This window comes from Furipterus horrens, unplaced genomic scaffold, assembly GCF_987537825.1.
Source record: "Furipterus horrens unplaced genomic scaffold, mFurHor1.1.pri manual_scaffold_9, whole genome shotgun sequence".
NCBI classification, from domain to species: domain Eukaryota; kingdom Metazoa; phylum Chordata; class Mammalia; order Chiroptera; family Furipteridae; genus Furipterus; species Furipterus horrens.
In genome coordinates, this window is record NW_028327179.1 from 23801449 (window position 1) to 23828901 (window position 27453).

General features: G+C 36.2%; 1 pseudogene; it reads right to left on the reverse strand.

Annotated features, from left to right (window-relative positions):
* Window positions 1–3876: 3876 nt before the first annotated feature.
* LOC150001423 (ADP/ATP translocase 2 pseudogene) lies at window positions 3877–4773 on the reverse strand (annotated as a pseudogene).
* Window positions 4774–27453: the final 22680 nt, after the last annotated feature.

Here is a 27453-nt window from a genome sequence, read left to right on the forward strand (position 1 = left end):
CAGCGCGGCGAAAAAGGTTGCGGATTGCCACCGGTCGCTGGGTCGTGACGAGTATACAGGCACTGCCCCCTTTAGCCGGCCCAAGAAAACAAAACGCATCTGTCAAAATGAGGCAGACAACTATAGAAATCCCGGTGGCGCAGCTCACCAGGCAACAGATGAAGAATCTGACAGATGAACAAATAAGAAACCTGTCAGAGGCTCAGTTCAGGGCCATTGTTATCAGGTGACTTACAGAATTAACAAAAGATCTGGAAAAAGATGAGAAAGAATCGAAAAACACTCATACTGAAAGTAACAAAACCACATACGAGACAGATGGTGACGAAAAAAAATCCAGAGTTCATATCAACAAAACAGAACATAGAGAAGGAACAAACAGTCAACCAGTGCAGAGAGAAAAAACAGGAAGCAAGGATGAGAGGATCAGAAACCTCTGGGACAGCTATAAAAGGCTCAACATAAGAATTATTGGTTTGCCAGAAGGCGAAGAAGATGAACTAGAAATTGAAAAATTAAGTGAAAATATTTGGGTCTGCTGCATGGGCAACAGCAGACCCTCCATATCACCCTGCCCAGGCTCTGTAGCTTCAGCGTCATCGCAAGATGTCGATTCGACACGGGAGGAGACAGATACGATGTCACTCCCGAGTCGGACTGCACAGCCATTCTCGGCGGTGCAGATAGACTCTTAAGAAGCTACACCATCGTTCTCGAGACGGACGGCTGCCGACGAAGTGAAAATATAATAAAGCAGAACTTCCCAAACTTGGGGAAGGAAATAGACTTACAGGTCCAGGAAGCACAGAGAGTTCCAAAAAAACTGGACCCAGGGAGAACCACTCCAAGACACATTATAATCAAAATGTCAAAAGTTAAAGATAAAGAGAGAATCTTAAAAGCGGCAAGAGAGAAGAAAAGAATCATGTACAAAGGGGTCCCAATTAGACTATCAGCTGACTTCTCAAGGGAGACCCTGCAGGCAAGAAGGGACTGGCAAGAAACATTCAAAGTAATGAAAATCCAAAACCTACAACCACAAATACTCTATCCAGCGAAATTGTCATTCAGAATAGAAGGGCAGAGAAAGTGTTTCCAGGACAGAACAAAACTGAAAGAGTTCATTAGATCCAAACCACTGTTATATGAGATGTTAAAGGGACTGGTTTAGAAAAAGGAGGATCAAAACTATGAACACTAAAATGAAAACTGCATCACAAGAAACAACAGAAGCTAGGGAATTGAAACAAAGGCAAACTAAATAGGCAATGAGAGTGGAAAAAGAACTATAGGTATGGGGAACATATTGGGGGGAAGTCAGCAGGGAGGGGTAAGGGGGAGAGGGAGGGAGATGATATAGGAATTAAGGAGCATGGTAGGAGGGAATGGAATAGATAGAGAGAGGTTGAGAAGAACTATATGCACAACTAATGGACATGGTCTAAAAGGGGGGGACAACTGGAGGGAGGGGGGCCACCGGGTGGAGGGGAGCAGAGGGAAGGGAAGTTGGGACAAATGTAACATAATCAATAAAAGACATTAAAAAAAAAAGAAAATGAAATTTGTCTTCACATAAGCCTTTTTTATTCTCCTGACGTGATTTTCCAACATTATTGTACAATTTTAAATAGTTAAGTTTTATTAAATTTCAGTATAAGGAAATTTTTATATTATAGTTTTCAGGTATTTTATAATTTTGAAAGTCCTTACTATTAAGAATAAGATATTTTGTTTTAATAATAGTATTCCCAAAGAAGGTAGTTTCTTTTTCAATATATATTTTCAAATATTTAATTTTATTGGCCTATTGTATTAGCTAAACACTTTTCAAAATAGTACTTAATGGCATTGAAACTACCATTGTATTGGCATAGTCAGCATTGTACTTTACGAAGATTAGTTTGTCTTGGTATATAGAATACATTGGATGAAGAGGGATTTAATGGCAGTAGGAAAAATGGTTAGGATATTATTTTGAAAGTCTGACAAAGAGTAAAAATGGAAGAAAGAGTCACCATGAAGGTAAAATTGACAAAACTTGGGGAGTAATTGAAGTCATAGATGGTAGTAAGTGAATTCAAGCTGACTGAGGCTTTACGTATAGATGGTTGCATTGGTGATTGAATTAACAGATACTGGAAAAAGCATGGAAGGCAGGAAATAGTTGAGAAGTCAATTAATTTGGACATGACTGTTGAGCTCATAATGCTGGAGGAACATCTGGGTAGAGACAATTTGACTGTTACAAAAAAGAGTCTCATAATATGGTCAAGAAAGAAGTAATCAGAGAGTTTATTGTTGGATTAAGTTATACTCCTGACTTTGCCATGTAGTAGCTGTTTTATCTTGGATAAACAAGTGAACTATCTGAGGTTGTGTCTTCAGGTGATGAGGCAAGGAAGTAAATTAAATTAACCAAACATTTATTGAGATTGTATGTAGAAGCTATTGTCCTAGGAATTACAGAAATAAAGCTGAAGTGCTCTGAAAGGCATCAAGGAGAGCTGTCATTTTGCTAGCGAAGATGAATGACAGTTGAGGGGAGAGACATATGGGCAAGACCAGATCTTACTTTGGAATAATGATCCAGGGTACTGCCATGGTTGTTATGGGAATATAGGTGGGAATAGGTAACAAGTTAAAAGAGCAGATTGGTTCAAATGTATGGGAAACTTCATGCTCAAACCAGGAGTTTGACTCTTGAGGAGGTCAATGAGGAGGCATAGATTGGTTTTGACTAAGGAAATGGCCTCAATCCTCATTGTGGTAGTTCAGCTCTTCATCTTTTCTCCCATAGATGACTCAGGTGTTTTCTCATCTATACCTCCAGTGTATTCATGCTTTCTTTTATTCTCAGTACAGTGAAAAGGAGGAATTTTACCTTTCTAATGTAAAATTTTCAATATATGTCCTTCCACATCTCAAAAGTTTAAGTATATTTCCATTGCTTAACCAGGTGAAGTCTAAACTCCTTAGCATAATATACAAGGTTATTTATGACCTCCCCTGTCTTCTTCCCCAGACTACTGCTTCCACTTTCTAATTTGTATTTCAGTCATTAAAAACCAATTTACTATTTGACCTCTACTATACCTGACCTTCTGCCTAGAATACTTCCCCTTACCATTAGGGTGCTTACTGAGGAAATATATCAAAATTCAAACCAATTTGATAACCATCTCCTTTATGAGGACTTCTCTAACCTTCCTTTTTGCACATGATAGCCTTACAGTAGTCCCCTCTTATTCACAGAGATGTTCCAAGATCCCCAATGGATGTCTCAAATCAAGGATACTACCGAATCCTATATATACTCTTTTTTTTCTATACATGCATGCATACATTCACACATACATGCATATCTATGATAAAGTTTAATTTATAAATTAAACACAGTGAGAGATGGACAATAAGAACTAAAATAAAATATAACAATTAATATACTGTAATAAGTTATGTGAATGTGGTCTCTGTCTCAAACATCTTACTGTACTATTCTCACCACCCTTCTTGTGATGATGTGAGATGACACAATGCCTACCTGATGTAATGAAGTGCAGTGAATGACATAGGCATTGCGATGTAGCATTGGGCTATTTGAAGGGTTTCTTTTTTTTTATTTCAGATATTTTTTATTTCTTCAAATTTGTCATTTATCAGGAGTGACTGAAATAAAAAATATAATTGAGTCCCACCATCACCATGGAAATGGCTTCAAGAGAAAACTGGTCAGATGAATATTATTGCTCCCCATTTTCAACCAGTAAAAAGTTGCCACTGATAAATAGACACCAACAGTCTGTCAAGAATGCTCAAGATATGTTACATAATACAACATGCCTGTTCAGGGGGGAGGGGGGAAAACTACGAAATAATTTATGTGAACTTCTTGATTTTGTCATACAAGATAAGCAAAAAAGCACCACCCATGCTTCTGAGAACATTGGACCATGCACCCTTGAGAAAGGCTTTGCCTCCTTCATCACGAGCAATTTTCCTCCAGCAGTCGAGTGTGCCTGTGTACATGATATCATTTCCTTTGTGCCCTGACTGCATCATCGTGTGGCAACGAACAATATCAAATGGATAGGAAGTCAACCAAGCCACCGCTGTGATGGACTATGCAATCATCCAGCTGACGAAGATGTGAGTATTCTTGGCATCTGGAAGCATTCCCTTTGCAGTGTCATAGATACCAAAGTAGGCAGCTCAGTAGATGATAATACCCTGCACAGACACATTAGAGCCTTGGTACAGGCCCTTAATCCCATCAGATTTGTAGATCTTAACCAGGCAGTCGCCGAGGCCTTTGAATTCCCTTTCAGCTTCAGCTTTGCCCACATCAGCTGCTAGATGGGTACAGGCAAAATCAAGAAGATATACAAAACACAAAGAGGTGGCCCCAGTGGCACCACCCGATACCAGATTTCCTGCAAAGTACTGCCAAAACTGGGTTCCCTTGTCCACATCACCCAGGAAGATCTGCTTGTATTTATCTTTGAAGGCAAAGTTGAGAGCCTGGGTGGGGAAGTATCTGCTGACATTGGCCAGGTTAGCGCACCAGAAGGACAGGACTCCCTGCTCCCTGGAAATACGAACCACGCAGTCTGTAATGCCCTCGTATTGCTTATCTGCGGTGATTTGCTTGCTGGCATGCTGTACCTGCAGCAGCAGCTTGACCCGCTCGATGGGCGCTACCACTGTCTTGGAGATGGCCGCCGCCACTCCACCTGCCAGGAAATCCTTGGCAAAGGACGCAGCAGCATCTGTCATGTTGAAGGAAAGAAGGAGCGGGAGAACGCAGAACTAGGTTCAGAACCGGTTTGGACTCCGGAGCTGTAGATATTTGAAGGGTTTCTTGAGCACAAGCACTGAGATACCGCAGCAATCAATCTGATAACCTAGATGGCTACTAAGTGACTGGCAGGTAGTGTATATGGAGTGGATATGCTGGACAATGGGCTGATTCTTGACTGGGGGGGACAGAGTGGGACAGCTGAAGATTTCATCGTGCTACTCAGAAGAGCATACAGTTTAAAACGTAAGAATTTTTATTTCTGTAATTTTCCATTTATTTATATTTTCAGACCTTTGTTGACTATGGATAACTGAAACCCCAGAAAGCAAATTGTAGATAAGGGGGGGACTCCTATATTCATCTTTTTTTATTTTGTGTGCACCCTTCACTTATTGGAATTAAAATATTATTGATTCATATCTCTTTCCCCATTAAGTGGACATTCTTGAAGCAGGGTTTATGTTATATTTTAATGTTGTCATTAAATATTTGGTTTAAAATTTTTCACCCTTGAATTTACTTTACCAACAATTCTAGGTTCGGACAGGTCCTCATTAAATCACGAAATAAGTGTCATTTTAGACATATCCATATCAATTGTCTGAATTGCTGTTTCTCTAGATCCTAAATACACTTCTAAATTAAAGAAAACATACTTACTTGCAAGTTTAGGGAACTAAGAGCTTATCTAAAGCAAACCAACAAGAAATATGTTCATTCTTTTGGAGACTATAGGGTATTTTCATATCTTTTAGCTAAAAAGTATTTTACTCTAAATCTACAGAAATTTTTAGAAAATATATTCAACCTATTATTCCTCTAATAAGATGCTCACTTGTAGGCTTGCATCACAATTTGTTTCAATGTCAATTTAGGACCTTCCTCTATGAGCACATTTATAGAACGAGGACATCTGCCACTATTGGACACTTAGGCCCATGTAACAGCCAGCTGCAGCATACATTATTTATTTGAACAGCTGGTCGATTTGTAAGTTTCAAAAAGTTTTTTCTCTAAAGGCATCAGTGTATAATATTTTGGTGTGTGTTTGATTTGCTGGATATACAGGTTTCTATGGACAAGACCTGGGTAATTAAAATAATAACAATGAGAAATGCGAAACAATGGCATCTATCCTATACATAAACTGGACAGAGGAAAGGCATGTAGTGTTCTTTCATGTTCTGAAAGGCACTTATTAAGTGTCCCATGTAAAGATGAAAATAGCCTGGATATTTTTATTTGAACAAGTACTTATTAGTTGGTCAACCGATAAAGTTGATGCATATAGAATATTCATGACCAAGTGGCAAACAAAATTTTAACAAGTTCACTTTGAAGATTTATTATTTTCCGGTTGAATCCTACAAATATTATCAGAAACTGAATTATTTAAAATCTAGATCTTTTAAATATTATAATTTCAATAATTAAAAAATAAAACCAAAAGTACTTTAAAAACTGAATATATTCTTCTTTCTAAAATGGTCATATTGTTTTTCTTTGTTACTCTCATGAGGTACAAGATAGACAATGTTAAAGACAAAATGATGTTAAAGTGGATTATGTACAATTTCTCAGGGTATTTACTGAGACCTAGGGGATGAAAAATGACTTCCGAGAATTTCATTAAAAAGTCACACTCAATAAATACCACACAAAGAGTGCTAGAGAAGATTTCCTTATAGTTGTCATATAAATGCCTACTTATTTGTGACATATTCACTTATATGGTTAATTAGCTGAAGCTTAGATCCTGAAATAGTCACTTTGTTGATTGGTTTGTGTGGATCACATACTGCCTTATGGATTATTTTATTAGAATGAGAAGTGTATTATGTGAGTTCTGATGTTTTTAAAAACCATGGAATTCTGAATATATGCAAAAATGAGAAATTTTATTTATTACCATTAATACTCTTTGCACAATGACATATAATAGTATAGTCAAATTGCCAAAAGTGGCCTATTTCATCAATTTTCCTTTCTTGCCATTTCCAATCTGTTTGATGATCTTAGTTTCCTGCTTTTATAGGTTCAAAATATCAGAATCTCTTGGTAGTAAATCTTTTCTTACCCTCCAAAGACCTACTAGTTCTGTATGTGTCATGTCTTCTTTGTTTTTTTTCTCACTTTTCTTTCCAGACTCCATCACTGCTGTTCCATTTATCAATAATGTTTCTTATTGAGGAATAAAAGCCTTCAAGCTAGCTTCCACACACCTGTCTCTTAACATCACTTCCAGGCACACTAAAATATATAGTCTTCCTCATATACACTCTGCTTTTCCACCTCAAGTTTTTATTTATATATTTTTAGCTCCCCATATATGCAATATTTTACATTCTTTGCTGTTAAAACCATGGCTGGATAGATACTAAGCAGCTGTCCTCATGAACTGTGCCTGATTTTCCAGATGGATACTTTCTACGTTTTGAGTTCCAAGAGCATCTTAGAGATCTTGGCATATTTATAATACATTTTTACATGTCTAGCTTTACCTGTAAGATTCTAGACTTCTGCTCTCCCACATAGTAGCAACGAGCTGCATGAGATATGACTAGTCTGAATTGAGATGCGCTGTAAGTGTAAAATGCACACCAGATTTTGGTAACAGTACAAATAAAAAGAATGTAACTATTTTAGGGACCCCTGACAGCTGCAAGCATGCTGCAAATTATAGCACAGCCATAAAGATGTTTGTGGAAATCTTTACTATGTTGCTACTGAATCAATTCTCAAGTCGGGTAGTTTCCAGGAAAATAGCCTAATTGAAAGGAGACCTGGGTCATCCTGGAGGGTAGAGACGCTTTACTTTTCTCCCTTTCAATTTTATGGGCACAACAAGCCAGCTGAATCATCCCTCCAATCCTGAGCTCCTTCTTAGTGTTTCATACCTATTAGAATGGCCTTGAGGTGGAGCCATAGTAAACAGCAGTAACTAGTTAAGTTGTACCTGTGGGGCCCGAATGAGCTGCGAACGGCTTCTTATGTAACTCGGAGACTAACTTGGGCCCTCAGATTATTTCGGCAAATAAGTGTTTGATAATGATCCTTCTGGTTGCTTTGTGTTGCATGAAGTCACGACTTTGTTTTATGATGCAAGGACTGCTGGCATTCAGACATAGGTACACTCTCCAATTAGACGTGTGTCTTTCTGGGATAAAATGACCTTGCAGCCCACTTGATGGACCCCACTCCCCAACCCCCCACCGCCCAAAGCTGGGAGCATAGCAGTGTCCACTTGAATGGCAAATTGTGATAAAGTAGCAGGAGCAAAATTGCATAGCATAATCACTGCAATTTTTTATTGAATTGAACCCTTTGCTCTTTCTCTTGACAGTACAGTTTATTGAATGTGCGTGTGGAAAACAAAGAAAGGCAATAAAGAAAAATACCTTTTTGTTTTGCCTGTGAATAGAACAGAGAGAAAATGTGTCTACTTCCAGAATGCGTTTCTTAAGTGGAAGAACATTTTCAGGTGCAAACAGACTCTTTAGAAATATCATAAAACTGTGCTGCTCAAGGGCAATTCAGTGACTGATGAGGTTTCTAGTTGGCAGCCGGTCAGCTTGAACAATGGAAGTTTCTTGTGTCCTTTATTCCTGAAAATGGGGAATTCCTACCAACTAATAAATTTTTTTCATTAAAAGGTAGAAAGATAATTTTAACAGACGGCTAATTTATTTTGCACATTCAATAATAAAAGGTCTGTCGACTGCAGGTTCAAGTTTTATAATGACCATGATTTAATTGAAAACCAACTGTTCAGACTTTGTGAAAACTGACACTAGGAATTTCTGGGATTGAATCATAGCTTAAGCACTGATGCCATTTAGGGTATTTAAAATGAGCCTTACTGGCTTTCCCTACCATTCCTAAGTTTAGTCATCCTGAAAATAAAATCCTGATAATTTTAATTTCATAGTCTCTTCACTTTACAACAGGAATTGTGTGTCTATCACAAAATATTGTGGTGAAATTTATTAATAAAACCAAACTCTCAAATTTTAGACATTAAATTTGATTATTTGATTTTTGTTACTACTATTCTAACAGATAATTGATTCTGATATAATTGATATTTTCATTGATACTATAATCACAGTTCATTCTATTCATGAAGCCTAGGCTTCTATCATATATTTTATTCTTGAAAAAAGTACACAACTGGAGTAAATACCAAGAGTCTTGGGATTTTACCTTTTATACAATTATATGTCCTCTTAATATGATTTTTTTCTTTATTTTTATTGTTTACAAATGTCCCCATTATTCTCCTCTTTGCCCACCTTTCGCCCACCCCCGCCCCCACTTCCCTCTGGCCATCACCACACCGTTGTCTGTGTCTATGGTTTATACATATATATTAGAAACATGTTTTATAATTATATTTATAGTCTTTTAATATTAAATACCTTGATCATGATATTAACTGGTTTTCTAAAAGTTACTTAGCATAAACATTATTTTGTAAAGTATTTTATTCTGGAATCCCTTCTAAATCAATATATTTTAGAGAAAGATCCTTTATTTGGCAGAATAGCTTGAAAAGGCTAGCAGATATTTATTCTTAGCTGTTCTCTAGGAATTTCCTACTATCCATCTGAACTTCTATTATTACTGATAATTATTAAATGCAAATTAACAAGGTCTTAACTAAAAGAGAATTGGACTGACGGCAGTTTGGCTGCTCTTGAATACCCATTAACTGTCTTCAGCATTTCTCTTTCATTGGCACTTCAATATATACTTGCCAGTTGGATAAAAAAAGTTTATTGAGCATTGATATTAAATTAAGAATTTAAAAGGAGAGGGCAATGCAAAGGACAGAAAGTATGAATTTCATTTCTCTTCTCTCCTCTTCCCCACCCTAGAAGCCTTTGGCTTTATATATTTACATGTACAGTTCTCACAATTTTATCTTTCAGTCTCCAGGATTAAGATCTTATTTAGGGCTAGGAATGCTATGGTAAATTGCAACCTTTTCAATCAATCTCTTTTAGTGTTCTATGTGTTTAATTCAGTTAAATGTGTAACCTAAATGTAGAAAAGAATTGAATGGTATTCAAAAAAGAGTTGTCATAAAGATAATGTATAGTTAATTACTAAGCAATTGATGGTGCTCATGAATAAAGAGCTAAAATACTAATGCATATATTACTCTCATTTTTACTAGGTACTTTATTTTATATTTTCTAGGTCCAAAATTTATTAAGGTACACATTGTGCAAATAAAATGGAAAGCACTTTTCCACATGAAGTATACAAACAACCAAAATTTTCAAACAGGCTATTAAACCAAAAAAAAAAAGTGAAATTAATTTTATAATCTCAATTAATATTTTCCTCTGTAGCAGTCATTTTGTATCTGATTTTATACCATGTGTCTGATATATTGAAACTCCCTCCTGGCTTACAAGTTCTAATTTGAAAAATAAGTACTAATTGATCATTTTCTCGCAACTCTTACATCTTTTCTTGTAAGTCAATGTGAAAGAACAGAAAACTATGATTTATTGCCCATCCTGTGCCATTTGTATCAAAGGTGCCAGTTCCTGATGGCTTAGATTGTGTAGGATTCTTATTCTTCTGGCAGATTTTTTGCTTGGATTTTGTCCTCAGGCTAGCTTTCTTCCTTCTCTGAAGCATGTTCCTTTCCTGGTAGCTCAGCTCCACTCTCAGCCTGGAAGGGTGCAGTCTCTTCAAAGGCTGCCATTGCTACTGTTCTGGCATTGATGGGCTCCTGCTGTTTTGGCATAAATGTTGTATGTGCACAGCAAGAATAGTTTTCTTGGCATTTGGGAGAACTGTTATCGTGAATATAATGAATTCAGGAGCCAGAGTGTTTTTGCACTTTGCATTCTATTTTTTCTTCATTGTCTATTGTACTGGTGCCTCAAACAAGCATGATTTATTTTCACAGTTTTATTTAGAGAGCACAATGTACTTTCAGGTATGCATCTGAACAGACTTTGTTTTCCTACACGGTATGTGTTTTTTTTAAGTTTATACTTGTCATTTTTTTTACTATTTTTGTTCCTGTTTAGATTTCTTCTTTAGAAGATATATGTGCTGTTGAAAAGCTCAGGCTTTGGGAAAAAGACACACCTGGGTTTTACATTGAGCTCCATTCTTTGCTCTGTGATATTAGAAAAGGTTATCCCATACCTTAAGTCTTAGTTTCACCTCACCTGAATGAGAATAATAGTATATTCTTTATAAAATTATTCTGATGATTAAATCAATGCAGCACAAGGAAGGTGTTGAATAAATTTTAGTGTCCCTTCTATTCAAGGATCTCATTACATTTTTCAAATAATAAGTGATGAGGAGAAAAGAAGGCTTATTGATGTTGGTCCTTGGAAACTTTAGTAAATGAATTCTGCATAGGCCTGTCATTCTAAAAAAAATTGTCTTAAGTTCTGCTGCAAAAGCTAAATACCCAGTCTTCTGACAAAGGGCATTTGAAGTTATAAAATTTTGCAATTTGCCTAAAGTAGGGTTGAATTTGACCAAGGCAAGGCCGGTATTAAACAATCTTACAGTGAGCACTTTCCTTCACAGCATACTTTAAAAGGGACCAAAAAAAAATCTCTCCTTCTTGAAAAGATAGTCTTCCCAATAAATCTCTCTCATTCGCATTCATTTCCCCAGCATCTGAGGAACACGTGATCGGCACAGAAAAGATTCACGGATGCATACTGCACTAGCAAGTGTAAAAAGAACAGACATGACATATTTACATAGTTTCCCAGTGTCTCCTCCCTAAAATTTTATTTTGTAACAAAATAGGGAAAATAGTAACTATAGAGGGCGGAGTCCTGGCCAACACTACTTTATCCAAGGGATCAAGGTTATACATGTAGTATTAATACACAGACTTCCTGGGCTCCCTGATGTGATATGCTGAGAAGGACACATCCCCTCTGGGGCATTACCCCAGAAATTGAAAATATGAGTGTAGTCCTGAGGAAACCTCACTCTAAATTGAAGGACATTGTAAAATATAACTGAATAATACACTTGAAAAATGTGATTTCCTACTTGAGGAAATCACAGGTAGGAGGAACCTGAGGACTAAATGCTATGTGGAATCCTGAATTAGATCCTGGAACATAAAAAAAAAAAAAAAAAGAGACATTAGAGGAAAAGGTTATGAAATCTGAATAAGTTCAGTATATTAGTTAAAAGTATTATACCAAAGTTAATTTCTTAGCTTTGATAAATAAATATTCTGTGGTTAAGTATAATGTTAACCCAAGGAGAAGCTGAGTGAAGGATCTTGGGGTGTTATCTGTACTGTTTTTGAAACTCATACGAGTCCAAAGTTATCATAAAATAATTTCTAAAACTCTGGACATTTTCATGTTAAGCAGATGAAGAAGATATACTTATTATGATCAATAAATTCAGTTTTCTTCCATCACATCCCAATTCACTGTTCAGTCCCTTTTCTCACAGTGATTTTCTAATCTTCTTTCCTGATATCTCCTAGAAATAGCTATGCTTCACACTGTTACTGTTAACAATGTGCACTCGACTCCTGAAGGTTGCTAAGTATTTAATTAACATATTCCCAAGGGCCATATAGTTTTTAAAAGAATTTAATAAATGAAAAAACTGTGTCATATAATTTTAATGCTATTCAAAAGTATTTTAGTTTCTAGGAAAGTTACAAAGATTAAAAAACAGTACCTGCCTGAAAGGTGATATTGTGAGCATCAATTTGATTTCTTTTTTTTTAAATTTTTGCTAGTAATAAATAGATGACTTTTTTAGGTGAGGGAATATTGGATGGACATTAAAGAGAAAAGTTAAGGGAACATTCGGGGCTGGATTTTATTATATTAACATAAAAAGTGAGAAGATAAGCTTTTTGCACACAGTATTAAAAAATTGTTTTGGTAACCTCCAAAAGAAATATTTATTATTTTATTTTAAGCAGGTTCAGAAAAATATCAGAGTTCTTTCTGCAGAGTCAGTTACAGCTCAGCAAGTAGGTGACCCAAGTAATAATTAGTTGATAATAGTAGGATGATATTTTGTGGTTTAGTTAATTTTTCACATGCATCTTATTTGTTATAAACTGCTCTCTGGGTAGCCTAGAAGTATTGAAAAAATATGAAATCCCCTAAGAGAAGTCTGAAACCAAAAATATATTACCAAGACTGTTATCATTAAAAAAATAAAAGGAGTTACAAAAATGGCATTATCATATTGGAGTAAAGTGGGTGTGAGGAAGATGCTACCTGTTTGGCTGAAAGAGAATCTTCTGACTTCTAAGTAATACCAAAGGAGTAAAGTGAGTCGTGTACAATGAGCTGAGTTGGTTTTACTTTGAACTATGCCTTTGTAATAAAGACCAAGAAAGTTTAATTTGAATAGAATCTTACTTTTTATGGCTTATACAGATTTGTTTAACTTTTTTCCCCAGCATTGTATCTGTCATTTTGCATTATTGTCTGAACTTTTAGTAGAATCTGGAAAACAACCACACACTAATTTAAGCCACAAAGAACTGCATTAGATTTTGTGTGCATTGAGTTAGCCTAAGAAGTTTGTTTTGTTATATTGCTGCCCAACTGAGGTAAAAATTTACATGGACTATTTGAGTCTTTTTAATTGTAACCATTCTAATGGGTATGTAGTGAAATCTCATTTGCAGTTTAATTTGCATTTCTCTGCAGAATTTCATGTGCCTATTTGTCATTTGTGTCTTCATTTGTGAAAGTCAGATTTAATAGCTTATGTTTGATTGGGGTTTATTTCTTTTATTATTGAATTACAAGAGTTTATTATTCTGGCTACATATTCTTTGGCAGAAAATGTACTGAGAATATTTTCTGTTATATGTGATTTGCCCTTTTTATTTTCTTAATAGTGTCTTTCAATGAGCAATGTTGTAAATTTGATATCCAGTGTATCCTCTTTTGTGTTTTTAATTTGTACTTTTTATTACCTGTCTTAGAAATCTTTGCCTACCCCACGGTGGCAAAGATATTTCTGTTTTCCTTGGGAATTTGTATTATTTGAACTTATAAATTTAGTTCTGTAACTTGCTGAGTTAATTTTTGTATATGGTAAAATTTAAGGTAATATTTCCTTTTTTCCTAGTAGGATAACAAGTAATTCCAGCATCATTTGTTGAAAAGGCTATCATTTACCCTACTGAATAGCTTTGGTACCTCTTTTGAAAATCAAATGGCCACGTATATATGGGTCTATTTTTCAACTCTTTGTTTGATACCACTGAACTCCCTATTTAGCCTTTTGCCAATCCCAAGCAGTACAGATTACTGAAGATATACAGTAATTTTTGCAATCAATTTTTTAAGAATTGTTCCATCTCTTCTAGATCCTTTGTATTCCCATATATATTTTAGAATCCATCTGTCAGTTTCTTAAAAAAAAACAACAACTGTATTTTTGGATGGTATTGTGTTGAATCTACAGATAGGTTCATGTGGGGATAATTTACAACTTAACAATTTTGAGTCTTCCTGTGTATGAACGTGGTTTGTGAATGTGTGTGCAGACACATATACATAATTTGTATATATTGTATAGTATATAATTATATTACATATAGTATACAGTATCAGAGAAGGAAAACTCTGACTCCAAAAAACCTCCGCTGCCTTGCGGCATACCTCTTCAGGGGAAAGGCTAAGGGAGTAAACCCCGACAGAAAATCCGGAGCCGGAGTCCCTAAGGCGGTTTGACGTTGTAGTCAACACCGGCAACTCCTGCGGCGCACCTGAAGCCAAGCTGTATTGACTCCGTCTTTCCCTTGGACCCTTCAGCTGCGAAGAGAGGGGGGGTCTGCTGCATGGGCAACAGCAGACCCTCCATATCACCCTGCCCAGGCTCTGTAGCTTCAGCTTCACTGGAGAGGACACTCCAGCGTCATCGCAAGATGTCGATTCAACACGGGAGGAGACAGATACCGTGTCACTCCCGAGTCGGACTGCACAGCCATTCTCGGCGGTGCAGATAGACTCTTAAGAAGCTACACCATCGTCTCTCGAGATGGACGGCTGCTGACGACGACGAGTATACAGTATATATATATATAGTATTATATATTATTGTATATTATGTATAGTATGCAGTATATATAATCTATTTAGAATGTCTTATTTAAGTTCTTAAACATATATTTGAAAAAAATCTGAATAACTTTAAGAAAAATTCTTATAAAATAAATTATCAAGCTACATTCATCTTTCACATTTCATAGTTTTAAAAAGCTGTATTAAAGCTCATTATGCTAGTGAGAAAATGTTTTCAAAGAATGGGTATAATTCATTCATTATAGGGGTTAGGCCTGAAAAGATTTAGGCAACAAGGTGATTTTTAGAACCTGACCATAAACTTCATTTTACCCTTTCATCCCAGTTTACTAAAAATCTTCCTGAGGTTCTTTTATTTTTTGCTTCTTTTCTCTTTCTTTATGACATATTGTATAGGAAAAATCTAGCTCTTTTCCACTTATTTAAATAGGACTTCCATATCCATATGTGTTTAACCCTCCATGACTTCTTTAAAGTTAATCTTTATAGTTCCATAATCACATTTCTATGTTATTACAGGATGCTAGAATATGACTTATTTGGTTTGGAGCTATATGCTCTTTCATATTAGCTTGGTTATGTCATTATACCATTTTCCTTAAGCAAGTTTATTATATACTGTCATGTACATATGTTTAATTTGAAAGATAGACACATGATAAGAGTCAAATAGGCATTTTTATTCTTGTCATAGTTTTTTTTTCCTCTCTCCATGGCAGGTTGGTCTTATGTCAACACCAATCAATTAGAAGTGGCTGTCTGGAGTGCTGTAATGGGAAAGACTGAGCAGTCACAGCTTTACATAGTGGCTAAAAGTGGCATAATCAAATAGCAATGTCTATCAGGGGCTTGGGTGGCAGCTGCCACTGTCAAATCTGCATTCTATTATTGTCCCCAAATGTTGGCCTATTCTTTTGCCAGTCCTCAATTATAAAACATGGTTCAAAAATAATTCTAATGTTGTTATCTCATTCTAGCCTTAGTAGTTCTAATATTCTAATAGTATATGATAATGTTATAGGCACTAATTTTGATTTCATATGAGCCTTTATTAGCCATTGAATTTCTATTTAAAACCAAGCTTATACTATACAAATATTTACATATATATGTGTGTATATATGTACACACACATACACATATATATGTATGTATGTATGTAGTGGGTAGAAAAATATTAGCCTTTCATCACAGTTGGTTTGTAAAGCTCAGGGCCAAAGTGCTTTAACAAATTTAAATGGAATCTCACATTTGGAAAAAAAAGATTAGAATCTAACTATGATATCCTTGAAACATGAGCCTTACTTAGCACCAATTATTTTACATTAAATTTTTCATGTTACATGGAAATCATTGTTAGGGACTTATCTTTCCCCTTAGCCTCTTGACACCTGCATTGCTTCAGGTCTGTTGACTACTTTGGCTCCGTTTTGCTGTTTTTATTCATGGATACCTCAAGTAGTTTAAGACTTGCCTACAGATTTTAAACGAGTTGTTAAAGACTACAGACTTCTAGCTGTAAAATAAGTAAGTCATGGGAATGTAATGTACATGATAGGAAATTAGTCCATGATGTCATAATACCTTTGTATGGTGACAGATGGTAGCTAGACTTTATTGTGGTGATGATTTTATAATGTATATAAAAATCCAATCACTATGATGTACACCTGAAAATAACATATTGTATGACAATTTTACTTCAATTAAAAAAGAAAGAAAATAGTCTGTCCTTGAGCAAAGTTAGTATAGATTACTAGCTTTTAGGTGTAAAGTCATTGTTATATCATTCAAAAACTAAAAATAATATTATGGTGTAGCTCTTCAGTGGGCAGTTTATTTTATAATTAACACTTGCCTAATTAAAAAACATGTTACCTATCTGAATAATTTTTATGACAAGTGAATTATAGGATAAAGATGTCTGTGAATGACTATTAATTGCTTTGGCATATTTCAGTTTTAGTGACTACTAGTTTTGAATCTTACACATTATTTTATTTCTGTTGTTAATAAGACTTAAAGTGTTTTTCTTTTTTTAGTATATTTTATTAATCATGCTGTTATGGTTGTCCCAGTTTATTTCCCTCTGCCCATCTATGCCCAGTACACTCCTTGCCTCCAGAAATATCCCCCTTAGTTCAAAGACTTAAAATTTAAATATATTTAAACACCCCTAAGAAAATTCATCACTTCATCTTATTATTATTATTCAAGGCAGTTTTGGATTAAATATTTGATGATTTGATTGCTCTAAGTACAACACATTGCTATAGTTTTCTATTCAAATAAGGGAAAAAGGTATTCTGTATAAAGTCCTATCACTTCCATATAAAATTTAGCAGACTGCAGTATAGAAACTACCTTTTATTTATGAACCAATTTTATTAGGAACAATGGACTTTTCCATTATAAAATGCTTTCAGATGATAGGATGATAACTTCATTAAATTTTCAATTTTCTGTATTTCTTACCAATATCAATAACAACATTTTTTTGTCAAATATTTTGATTCACTTTGAGTATCAGTTGGAGAAAGCTGGGCAAGTGGCCTTCATATCCTTATTCCTTTTAAAAAAGATATTTAGAGTGATTAAACTTATTCTGCTATACTTTCTTTTTTACTTAAGTCTGAACTTTCAGTCACATTTTCTCATTTAATTTATTGAGCTAAGACATACTTATCCATTTCTTTTTAGATCATCTGTTTCCTACTTTTATTGAATTTTTAAATAACATTGATTCCATTTATTGATTATTAATATGTTGGCCTACTTTTAAAATTTAATACCTTTAAGTTTAATATTTTTAATTCCACGAATGTTAATTCTCTGAATTTTCTCAAGGTTAACTATATTGTCAAGTTTAGTTAATATCAATTCAATAATATTCTTAGAGATATTTATGATGGTATATTCTCAAATATATCCTTCTGTTTTTTTGTTTTTTCATTTATGCATTCAACAAGCTTTTATTAAAGACCTTTGGTATTAAGCCACTGTGTTGCTCATTAGGGATATAAAAATGCACATAGTTCGTCTCTATCTCTTCTCTTTATATGAGGTCTGTCCAGAAAAAGTCCAACCATTGTTAATACAATGAGAACAGTTTGTGCAACATCAATGTAACCTGGCAGCCAAGGAGAGTGGATTGGAAAACATATGTGTGAACAATGACTACTTCACTGTACTAATCAGTAGGGGTGGTAGACATCATTGAGTGAGCATGTGTACTATGTGACCATTACATTTAAAATGACTGAGTAAGTAAAACAACAAATCTACATCAGATTTTCTGTTAAGCTTGGACATTCCTCCATGGAAACTGTTGGGATGATTCAGAAGGCCGCAGCTATGGCAACTGGTGATTGGCAGCTTCATCACGACACCACATCTGCTCATGCATCACGTCTTGTGCAGAGTTTTATGGTGAAACATCAAATCACCCAGGTGACTCAGCCCCCCTAAAATCCGTATTTGGCTCACAGTGACTTCTGGCTTTTCCCAAAATTAAAATCACCTTTGAAAGAAAAGGGATTTCAGACAGTTGAGATTCAGGAAAATATGACGGAGCAGCTGATGGCAATTGGGAGGACTGTATGAGGTCCCAAGCTGCCTACTTTGAATGGGACTGAAGTGTCATTTTCTTATATACAATGTTTCTTGTATCTTGTATTTTCTTCAATAAATGCTTCTATTTTTCATATTACGTGGCTGGATACCTTCTGGATAGACCTCGTACTATTTCCTTCGGTCATATTCCCAGGAGAAACAGATCTTTGACAAGATTTTTATGCAGGGAATATATTAAGGAGTGCACTCAGCAATAACATTTATGAGGAACTGAGGGAATAGAATTTGGCAGAGCTAGAAGTTGGGCTGCAGTGCTTTGTAGCCAATTTTTTTTTTAAGTGTATGGTTTAGTTGTGTTAAGTACATTCACATTGTTTTGTGCCCCATATTTTCTTTCTTTCCTCCTCTCTCTCTATCTCTCTCCCTCCTTCTTCCCTCTTGAAGAATAAGAGAGCTGATAACAAAGATTCAACAGAAAACCCAATGTAAGATTCTATTAAAAGCTAGTTTTTATTATAAATAAATAGATGTAGATTAAGTGAAGTATACCCATATTTGCAGAGAAGGAAAACTCTGATTCCAAAAAACCTCCGCTGCCTTGCGGCATACCTCTTCAGGGGAAAGGCTAAGGGAGTAAACCCCAACAGAAAATCCGGAGCCGGAGTCCCTAAGGCGGTTCGACGTTGTAGTCAACACCGGCAACTCCTGCGGCGCACCTGAAGCCAAGCTGTATTGATTCCGTCTTTCCCTTGGACCCTTCAGCTGCGAAGAGAGGGGTGTCTGCTGCATGGGCAACAGCAGACCCTCCATATCACCCTGCCCAGGCTCTGTAGCTTCAGCTTCACTGGAGAGGACACTCCAGCGTCATCGCAAGATGTCGATTCAACACGGGAGGAGACAGATACCGTGTCACTCCCGAGTCGGACTGCACAGCCATTCTCAGCGGTGCAGATAGACTCTTAAGAAGCTACACCATCGTCTCTCGAGACGGACGGCTGCCGACGACGACGACCCATATTTGAAACATGATATGTCTTTGTTTCTTTTTTATGAAACAAAATACCTGAAAAAAATAAAGGATATAATTTCTCATTCCTTCCTCCCCAAATCTGTATCTTGTTTCAGAAACTTAGAGCAAAAATAACAGAGAACTTGTGACTTATTCATGTATAATTCTTATGACTTCTTTGCTGCTTTGTGAGGCAAATAGCATCTTTGGTGTTTTTCTTCCCATTTCCCCAACTACTGTCATTCTATATCTAGGGAGAGACTGCCATTGGCAGAAAAAATTTTTTCAGAAAAATAAATTAAAAATAAACAGACAGCTTATAGCTAATACTAGAGGAGGGGGCTCACAATGGTATCAGTGTATTTCAAGATTTCAAGGAGGCTTGAGGTTGTTATCCCTTAGAAAACAGGGAAGTGTATGCCTCAGGATGATGGGAAAATCTAGACTGATATCGACCAAGAACAAGAACCATTGTGCAAATTTGAGCCATCGATTCTGACAGGAATCACAACACAAGAAATACATCAAGACCAACCTCTTTAATATTAACAAACATCTTACTTTACTAGTAACAAATAACAAGAGTGGGCCAGCATCATTTCTAGGGTATGAATAAGGAGAAGAAAAGAATATAGCATGCTCTTCAAATTACTACTGAACAAAGAAAAGGGAATAATGTCTGAAGAGCTCCAAAAATGACTTTTTAAATAAATGTTTGGATGAGATAAATAGGAAGCAATTTAGTATTTTCATTAGAGTAAAATAAAATTTATCCTCTTGAAATGGAGATAATTATGTATAAAATGACAAAAATAAGAGAGGAAAGTATATGGGATTTACGGAAAGGAAACAAACAAACAAAATTCAATGCTGAAAGTAAAATCTTCACTGGAATAAGTTAAATGTAGAATTGATGCAATAGAAATCAATCATAAAATGAAAACCAAAACTACAGAAAATGATTAAGAGAAGCCATTCTCAATTGCAAAAGGATAACAGGAGAGAAAAGGTGATTATGATAAAGGCAAAAAAGAAAAAAAGGCATTAGATATATAGCTTTACTGAAAAAGAATTTAGTAAAAATGGATACAAAATATAATAAAAGGAAAAATAATACTGTATTTGGCTAAAGAAACACATCTTTACAAGCAAATTAAAAGAAACCTCTGTGTCTTAGTTGGCAAAAAAGCTCCAAACTGAGTACACCCATATTTCTTAACTAAAATGATTAAGAAAATTCCTCCATGTTTCAAAGAAGTGAGATGGTAGACTACAAAAGAACAACCAGGCTGATATCTGACTTCTTTCTGGCACTGTTAAGTGCCAGTAAATGATAGAGTAATGTATATAGTTTTTAATAATAATGAAGAACCAACAATGACATTTCAGATATCCAAGCCTTGTTTTAAATTTTGAAGTATAGACTTCTGGTCAAGATGGAGGCACAGCTTGCCTCCTCACACACCACAGCAAAAGTTACAACTAAACTACAAAACAACTATCACCCAAAATCATCATAAAATCAAACTGTATAGAAGTTCAATAACCAAGGAATTAAAGAAGTCACATTCATCCAGATGGGTAGGAGGGACAGAGACACAGAAGCAGAGACATGGGGAGAGGTGCGGAAACATGGAGACATGGAACAGGCAGTTTCACACCCACGAGTGGTGGACAAAAATTGAGAGGGATACCTCAGGAGTGAGGATTCCCAGCCCCACACCAGACCACCCAGACAAGGGTTCCAGTGCCAGGAAGATAAGTCCCCATAACTTCTGGCTGGTAAAAAAACTGGGGGTTGGGGTGATGGAAGAATCTGTGGAATTCCCAGGAGTCTCCTCTTAAAGGGACCACAGTGGACTTAGGACTTACTCAGACTCACTCCTTCTGGGCTCCAACACGGGGGAAGCAGCTAGAAGGGCACCAGTGGCATATGGCAAGTGCCAGGGGACATCTTCTTCCTGGATAAAACTCCAGAGGCCAGGCAGCGACACTGTCCCCTTTCTGAGCCCTCCCCACACAGAGCCACAGAGCAATGACCCCATATTCTAGACTCCTTCAACCTGGTTCACATGGGTTGCCCTACCCTGGCAATTACCTAAGGCTCCACCCCATCCAACTTATGGGTGCACTTTTCTACAATAGGCCATGCCACTAAGACAGGGAATCAAAGCAGCTCTATCTAATACACAGAAACAAACAATGAAGACTGGCAAATTGAGGAGACAAAGAAATATGCTCCAAAGAAAGAAAAGAACTCCAGAAAAATTATTTTAAAAAATGGAGATAAGCAATCTATCAGGTGCAGAGTTCAAAACACTGGTTATTGGGATGCTCAAGGACTCACTGGGTACTTCAACACTTTAGAAGAGACCCAGAAAGAAATGAAGGTTACACTAAGTGAAATAGAGAAAAATTTACAGGGAACCAACAGTAGAGGAGATAAGGCTGAGAGTCAAATCAATGATTTGGAATATAAGGAAGAAAAAATATTCAATCAGAACAGCAAGAAGAAAAAAAGAATCCAAGAATACAAAGATAGGCTGAGGAGCCTCTGGGACACCTTCAGACATACCAAATATAAATCTACTAAATAAAGAAATATTATCCAGATCTCAAACTTTTACCTTTTTTGGGTTAAATTTTAGAATTTTATGAACATATAGGGGAAAAATTCTCACATTTACTTGTCTGAATTCTCCCCCTTATATTGTACTTATACATATGTATATACATACATACAGATACACACAGGGTGGGGGAAAAGTAGGGTTATAGTTGTTCATATGGAAAATAATACAATAATAAATAATAATACAAGAATAAACTGTTTTGTGTACTTATAACTGTAAACCTACTTTTGCCCCATTCTGTATTTGCTAACAGTAATCATTAACAGAATTTATTTTTATTACACTTATTAAACAATTCCATTAAAGCCATTATTTATTTTATTCACCATGATCTCCCACGAATAAGCTTTAGAGAGACAGGGGTGGGTAGATGCAGAGGAAGAAAAGGGCTGAGACAGTCTCTCTCTCAATCAAAGGGCAGATAACTTCCTGCATAGCATATCTAATATTTAGATTGACTGTAGTGTGAATCTTTTTCAGAATAACCATCAAAGCCAATATGCTAACTTAATTTATCTGTGTTGAACAATCTGCCCCATAGTTTATCTGACATCCAAAGTACAGAAAATAGATTTCTTTTTTTTTAAGTATATTTTATTGATTATGTTGTTACAGTAGTTCCAATTTTTTCCCCTTTACTCCCCTCCACCCAGTATCTCCCTCCCCCAGCAATCCCCCCCCAAGTCCATACCCATGGTTCATGAAAAATAACTATCCCTCCCTCTCAGATATTAAGACCCTTTGTAATCTTGTAAAGGACAATGGGCAAAGGTCTCAAGCTCCTCTAGCTGCTTCAAGCTGGACATGGTCGTCGTCCTGCCTACCCTTGGGTCCAGAAATCCCTAATAATAGTGGGGGTGTGGAGGGGAGGGTGGCCTTCCCACATGGGGAAGGATTGTGCAGACTCCAGGTCAGTTGGCTGTCTCCGGACAACGGCGTGCTTGGTTTAGCAGGCTGGCATCCTTGTTGTGTTCTGGGGGCAACAGATTTGGCAAAAAGGGTTAAAAAGCATCATTCAATCCATAACTACTAGGTGACAAAAGGCAGGGATTAATTTTTCAATGTTCCACATTAGGAGGAAAAAAAAAAAAAAAAAAAAAAAGGGCTTCTTTGGAGGAAGGTGTGCTAGGCACATCTCAGCTGTCCAAAACCCTTTTTCCCATTATACTTAGTTTGGGCTGAGGGAAATAGTTTATGTTTCCCCCCTCTCAGACCTCTGGGCCCTTTCTGTCCAAGCCATTAGGATAGAAAAGAGAATTAAGTTATAAAGTGAAGCCCACAGACCACCCCATTCTTCACCAACCCAGCCATTTAGTTCAGCCAAACTGTTGAGTCTCAGGAGGCAGCGCTGCAGAGAGGATTAAGTGAGGCTTATGTGTACAGACAATCACTCAGGTAATGCGGTCATAGGCTTATGCTCTCTGGTTCAATTTTGCTCATTTGTTTGTGTTGTTCATTAGTTTCCTGTAATAGGTGACAGCATAAGGTATTTTTCTTTCGTTGCCTGGCTTATTTGGCTAAGCATAATTCTCTCTAGTTCCATCCATGTTGTTGCAAATGGTAGAAGTTCCTTCTTTCTTTCTGCTACATAGAATTCCATTGTGTAAATGTACCACAGTTTTTTGATCCACTCATCTACAGATGGGCATTTAGGTTGTTTCCAGCACTTGGCTATTGTAAATAGTGCTGCTATGAACATTGGAGTGCATAGTTTCTTTTGAATTGGTGTTTCAGGATTTTTCGGATATAATCCCAGTAATGGAATTGCTGGTTCAAAAGGCAGTTCCATTTTTAGTTTTTTGAGGAAATTCCAAACTGTTTTCCATAGTGGCTGCACCAGTCTGCATTCCCACCAGCAATGCACCAGGGTTCCCGTTTCTCCACATCCTCTCCAGCACAAGTTGTTTGTTGATTTGTTGATTATGGCCATTCTGACTGGTGTGAGGTGGTATCTCATTGTGGTTTTTATTTGCATCTCTCTGATGGCTAGTGATGTTGAGCATATTTTCATATGTCTATGGGCCCTCTGTATGTCTTCTTTGGAGAAGTGTTTGTTCAGGTCCTTTGCCCATTTTTTAATTGGGTTGTCTGTCTTCTTGGTGTTGAGTCATATGAGTTCTTTATATATTTTGGAGATCAATCCCTTGTCTGAGATGTCATTGGCGAATATATTTTCCCATATGGTTGGTTTCCTTTTCATCTTGCTGATGTTTTCTTTAGCTGAGCAGAAACTTTTTAGTTTGATGTAGTCCCATTTGTTTATTCTTTCCTTTATTTCCCTTGCCTTAGGAGATATATCAGTGAAAATGTTGCTATGTGGGATATCTGAAATTTTCCTGCCTATTTTTTCCTCTAGGACTTTTATGGTATCATGGCTTACATTTAAGTCTTTGATCCATTTTGAGTTTATTCTGGTGTATGGTGTAAGTTGGTGGTCTAGTTTCATTTTTTTGCATGTCCCTGTCCAGTTCTCCCAACACCATTTGTTGAAGAGGCTCTTTTCACTCCATTTGATGTTCTTTCCCCCTTTGTCAAATATTAGTTGACCATATGAACCTGGGTTTATTTCTGGGCTCTCTATTCTGTTCCATTGATCTATATGTCTGTTTTTATGCCAGTACCAGACTGTTTTGATTACCGTGGCCTTGTAGTATAGTTTGATATCAGGTATTGTGATTCCTCCTACTGTGTTCTTCCTCAAAATTGCTGTGGCTATTCGGACTCTTTTTTGGTTCCATATAAATTTTTGAAGTATTTGTTCTAGGTCTGTGAAATATGTTGCTGGTATTTTAATAGGGATTGCATTGAATCTATAAATTGCTTTGGGTAGTATGGACATTTTAATGATGTTGATTCTTCCCATCCATGAGCATGGTATATGCTTCCATTTATTTGTATCTTCTTTAATTTCTTTCTTCAGTGTTGTGTAGTTTTCTGAGTACAGGTCTTTTACCTCCTTGGTTAAGTTTATTCCTAGGTATTTTATTTTTCTTGTTGCTATGGTAAATTGAATTTTTCTTTCAGTTTCTATCTCTGAGTTTTTATTGTTGGTGTATAAAAATGCCTTTGATTTCTTAATATTGACCTTATATCCTGCTATTTTGCCGAATTCACTTATTAGGTCGAGTAGTTTCTTTGTGGAGTCTATAGGGTTTTCTATGTACACTATCATGTCATCTGCAAATAATGACAGTTTTACTTCCTCTTTTCCAATTTGGATGCCTTTTATTTCTCTTTCTTGTCTGATTGCGGTGGCTAGAACTTCCAAGACTATGTTGAATAGGAGTGGGGAGAGCGGACATCCTTGTCTTGTTCCTGATCTCAGGGGGAATGCTCTCAGTTTTTGCCCATTGAGTATGATGTTGGCTTCAGATTTCTCATATATGACCTTTATTATGTTGAGGTATGCTCCCTCTATTCCCATTTTGCTGAGAGTTTTTATCATAAATGGGTGTTGTACTTTATCAAATGCTTTTTCTGCATCTATTGATATGATCATGTGGTTTTTGTCTTTCATTTTGTTTATGTGGTGTATTACGTTTATTGATTTGCGAATGTTAAACCATCCTTGCATCCCTGGGATGAATCCTACTTGATCGTGGTGTATGATCTTTCTAATGTGTTGCTGGGTCTGGTTTGCCAATATTTTGTTGAGGATTTTAGCATCTATGTTCATCAGCGATATTGGCCTGTAGTTTTCTTTCTTTGTTGTGTCTTGACCTGGTTTTGGAATTAGGGTTATACTGGCTTCATAGAATGAGTTTGGCAGTCTTCCCTCTTCTTGTATCTTTTGGAATAGTCTGAGAAGGATAGGAGTTAGTTCTTTCCTAAATGTTTTGTAGAATTCACTTGTGAAGCCATCCGGTCCAGGGCTTTTGTGTGCTGGGAGTTTTTTGATTACTGCTTCAATTTCACTAGCTGTTATTGGTCTATTCAGACTTTCTGCTTCTTCTTGATTTAGTTTGGGAAGACTATAGGTTTCCAGGAATTTGTCCATTTCCTCTAGGTTGTCAAATTTCTTGCCATACAGTTGTTCGTAATAATTTCTTATAATCCTTTGTATTTCTGTGGTATCAGTTGTGATTTCTCCTTTTTCGTTTCTGGTTTTATTTATTTGGGTCCTCTCTCTTTTTTTCTTGATGAGCCTGGTTAAAGGCTTGTCAATTTTGTTTATTTTTTCAAAGAACCAGCTCCTACTTTTGTTGATCTTTTGAATTGTTAGTTTAGACTCTATGTCATTTAATTCTGCTCTGATCTTGATGATTTCCTTCCTTCTACTTGATCCGGGCTTTGCTTGTTGTTCTTCCTCTAGATCTTGTAGCTGTAGGGTTAAATTTTTTATTAGATATTCCTCTAGCTTTTTTAGGTAGGCCTGTATTGCTATGAACTTTCCTCTTAGGACTGCTTTCGCTGTATCCCATAGGTTTTGGGTTGTTGTGTGTTCATTATCATTAGTTTCCAGAAACTTTTTGATTTCTTCCTTGATGTCATTGTTAACCCATTCATTATTTAATAGCATGTTATTCATTCTCCATGAGTTTGAATGTTTTTGAGTTTTTTCCTTGAGGTTGATTTCCAATTTTAAGCCATTGTGATCTGAGAAGATGCTTGATATAATTTCAATTTTCTTGAATTTGTTAAGGCTTGTTTTGTGTCCTACCATGTGGTCTATGTTTGAAAATGTTCCATGTGCACTTGAGAAGTATGTATATTTTGCTTCTTTGGGGTGAAAACTTCTATATATATTGACTAAGTCCATTGATCTAGAGTGTTGTTCAGTGCCTCAATATCTTTGGTGTTTCTTTGCTTCGAAGATCTGTCCATTGTTGACAATGGGGTGTTAAAGTCCCCTACTATGAGTGTGTTGTTGTCTATATCTTTCTTGGAGTCTTTCAAAAGTTTCCTTATATATTTGGGTGCTCCTAAGTTGGGTGCCTATATATTTATAAGGGCTATATCTTCTTGATGGATTTTTCCCTTAAGTATTATGAAATGCCCTTCTTTGTCTCTTTTTATGGACTTTGCTGTGAAATCTGTTTTGTCTGATATAAGTATTGCTACCCCGGCTTTTTTTTCATGCCCATTGGCTTGAAATACTTTTTTCCATCCCTTTACTTTCAGTCTGTGTAGATCTTTTGTTCTAAGGTGGGTCTCTTGTAGACAGCATATATGTGGGTCATTCTTTCTAATCCATTCAGCTACCCTATGTCTTTTAATTGGAGCGTTTAATCCATTTACATTTAAGGTTATTGCCGATAAGTACTTATTCATTGTCATTTTTCCCCTTTGTACTTGTGCTCTTCTCTGTCTCTCTCTGTTTCTTTATCTTCTTAGAGCAGACCCTTTAGCATCTCTTGCATTGCT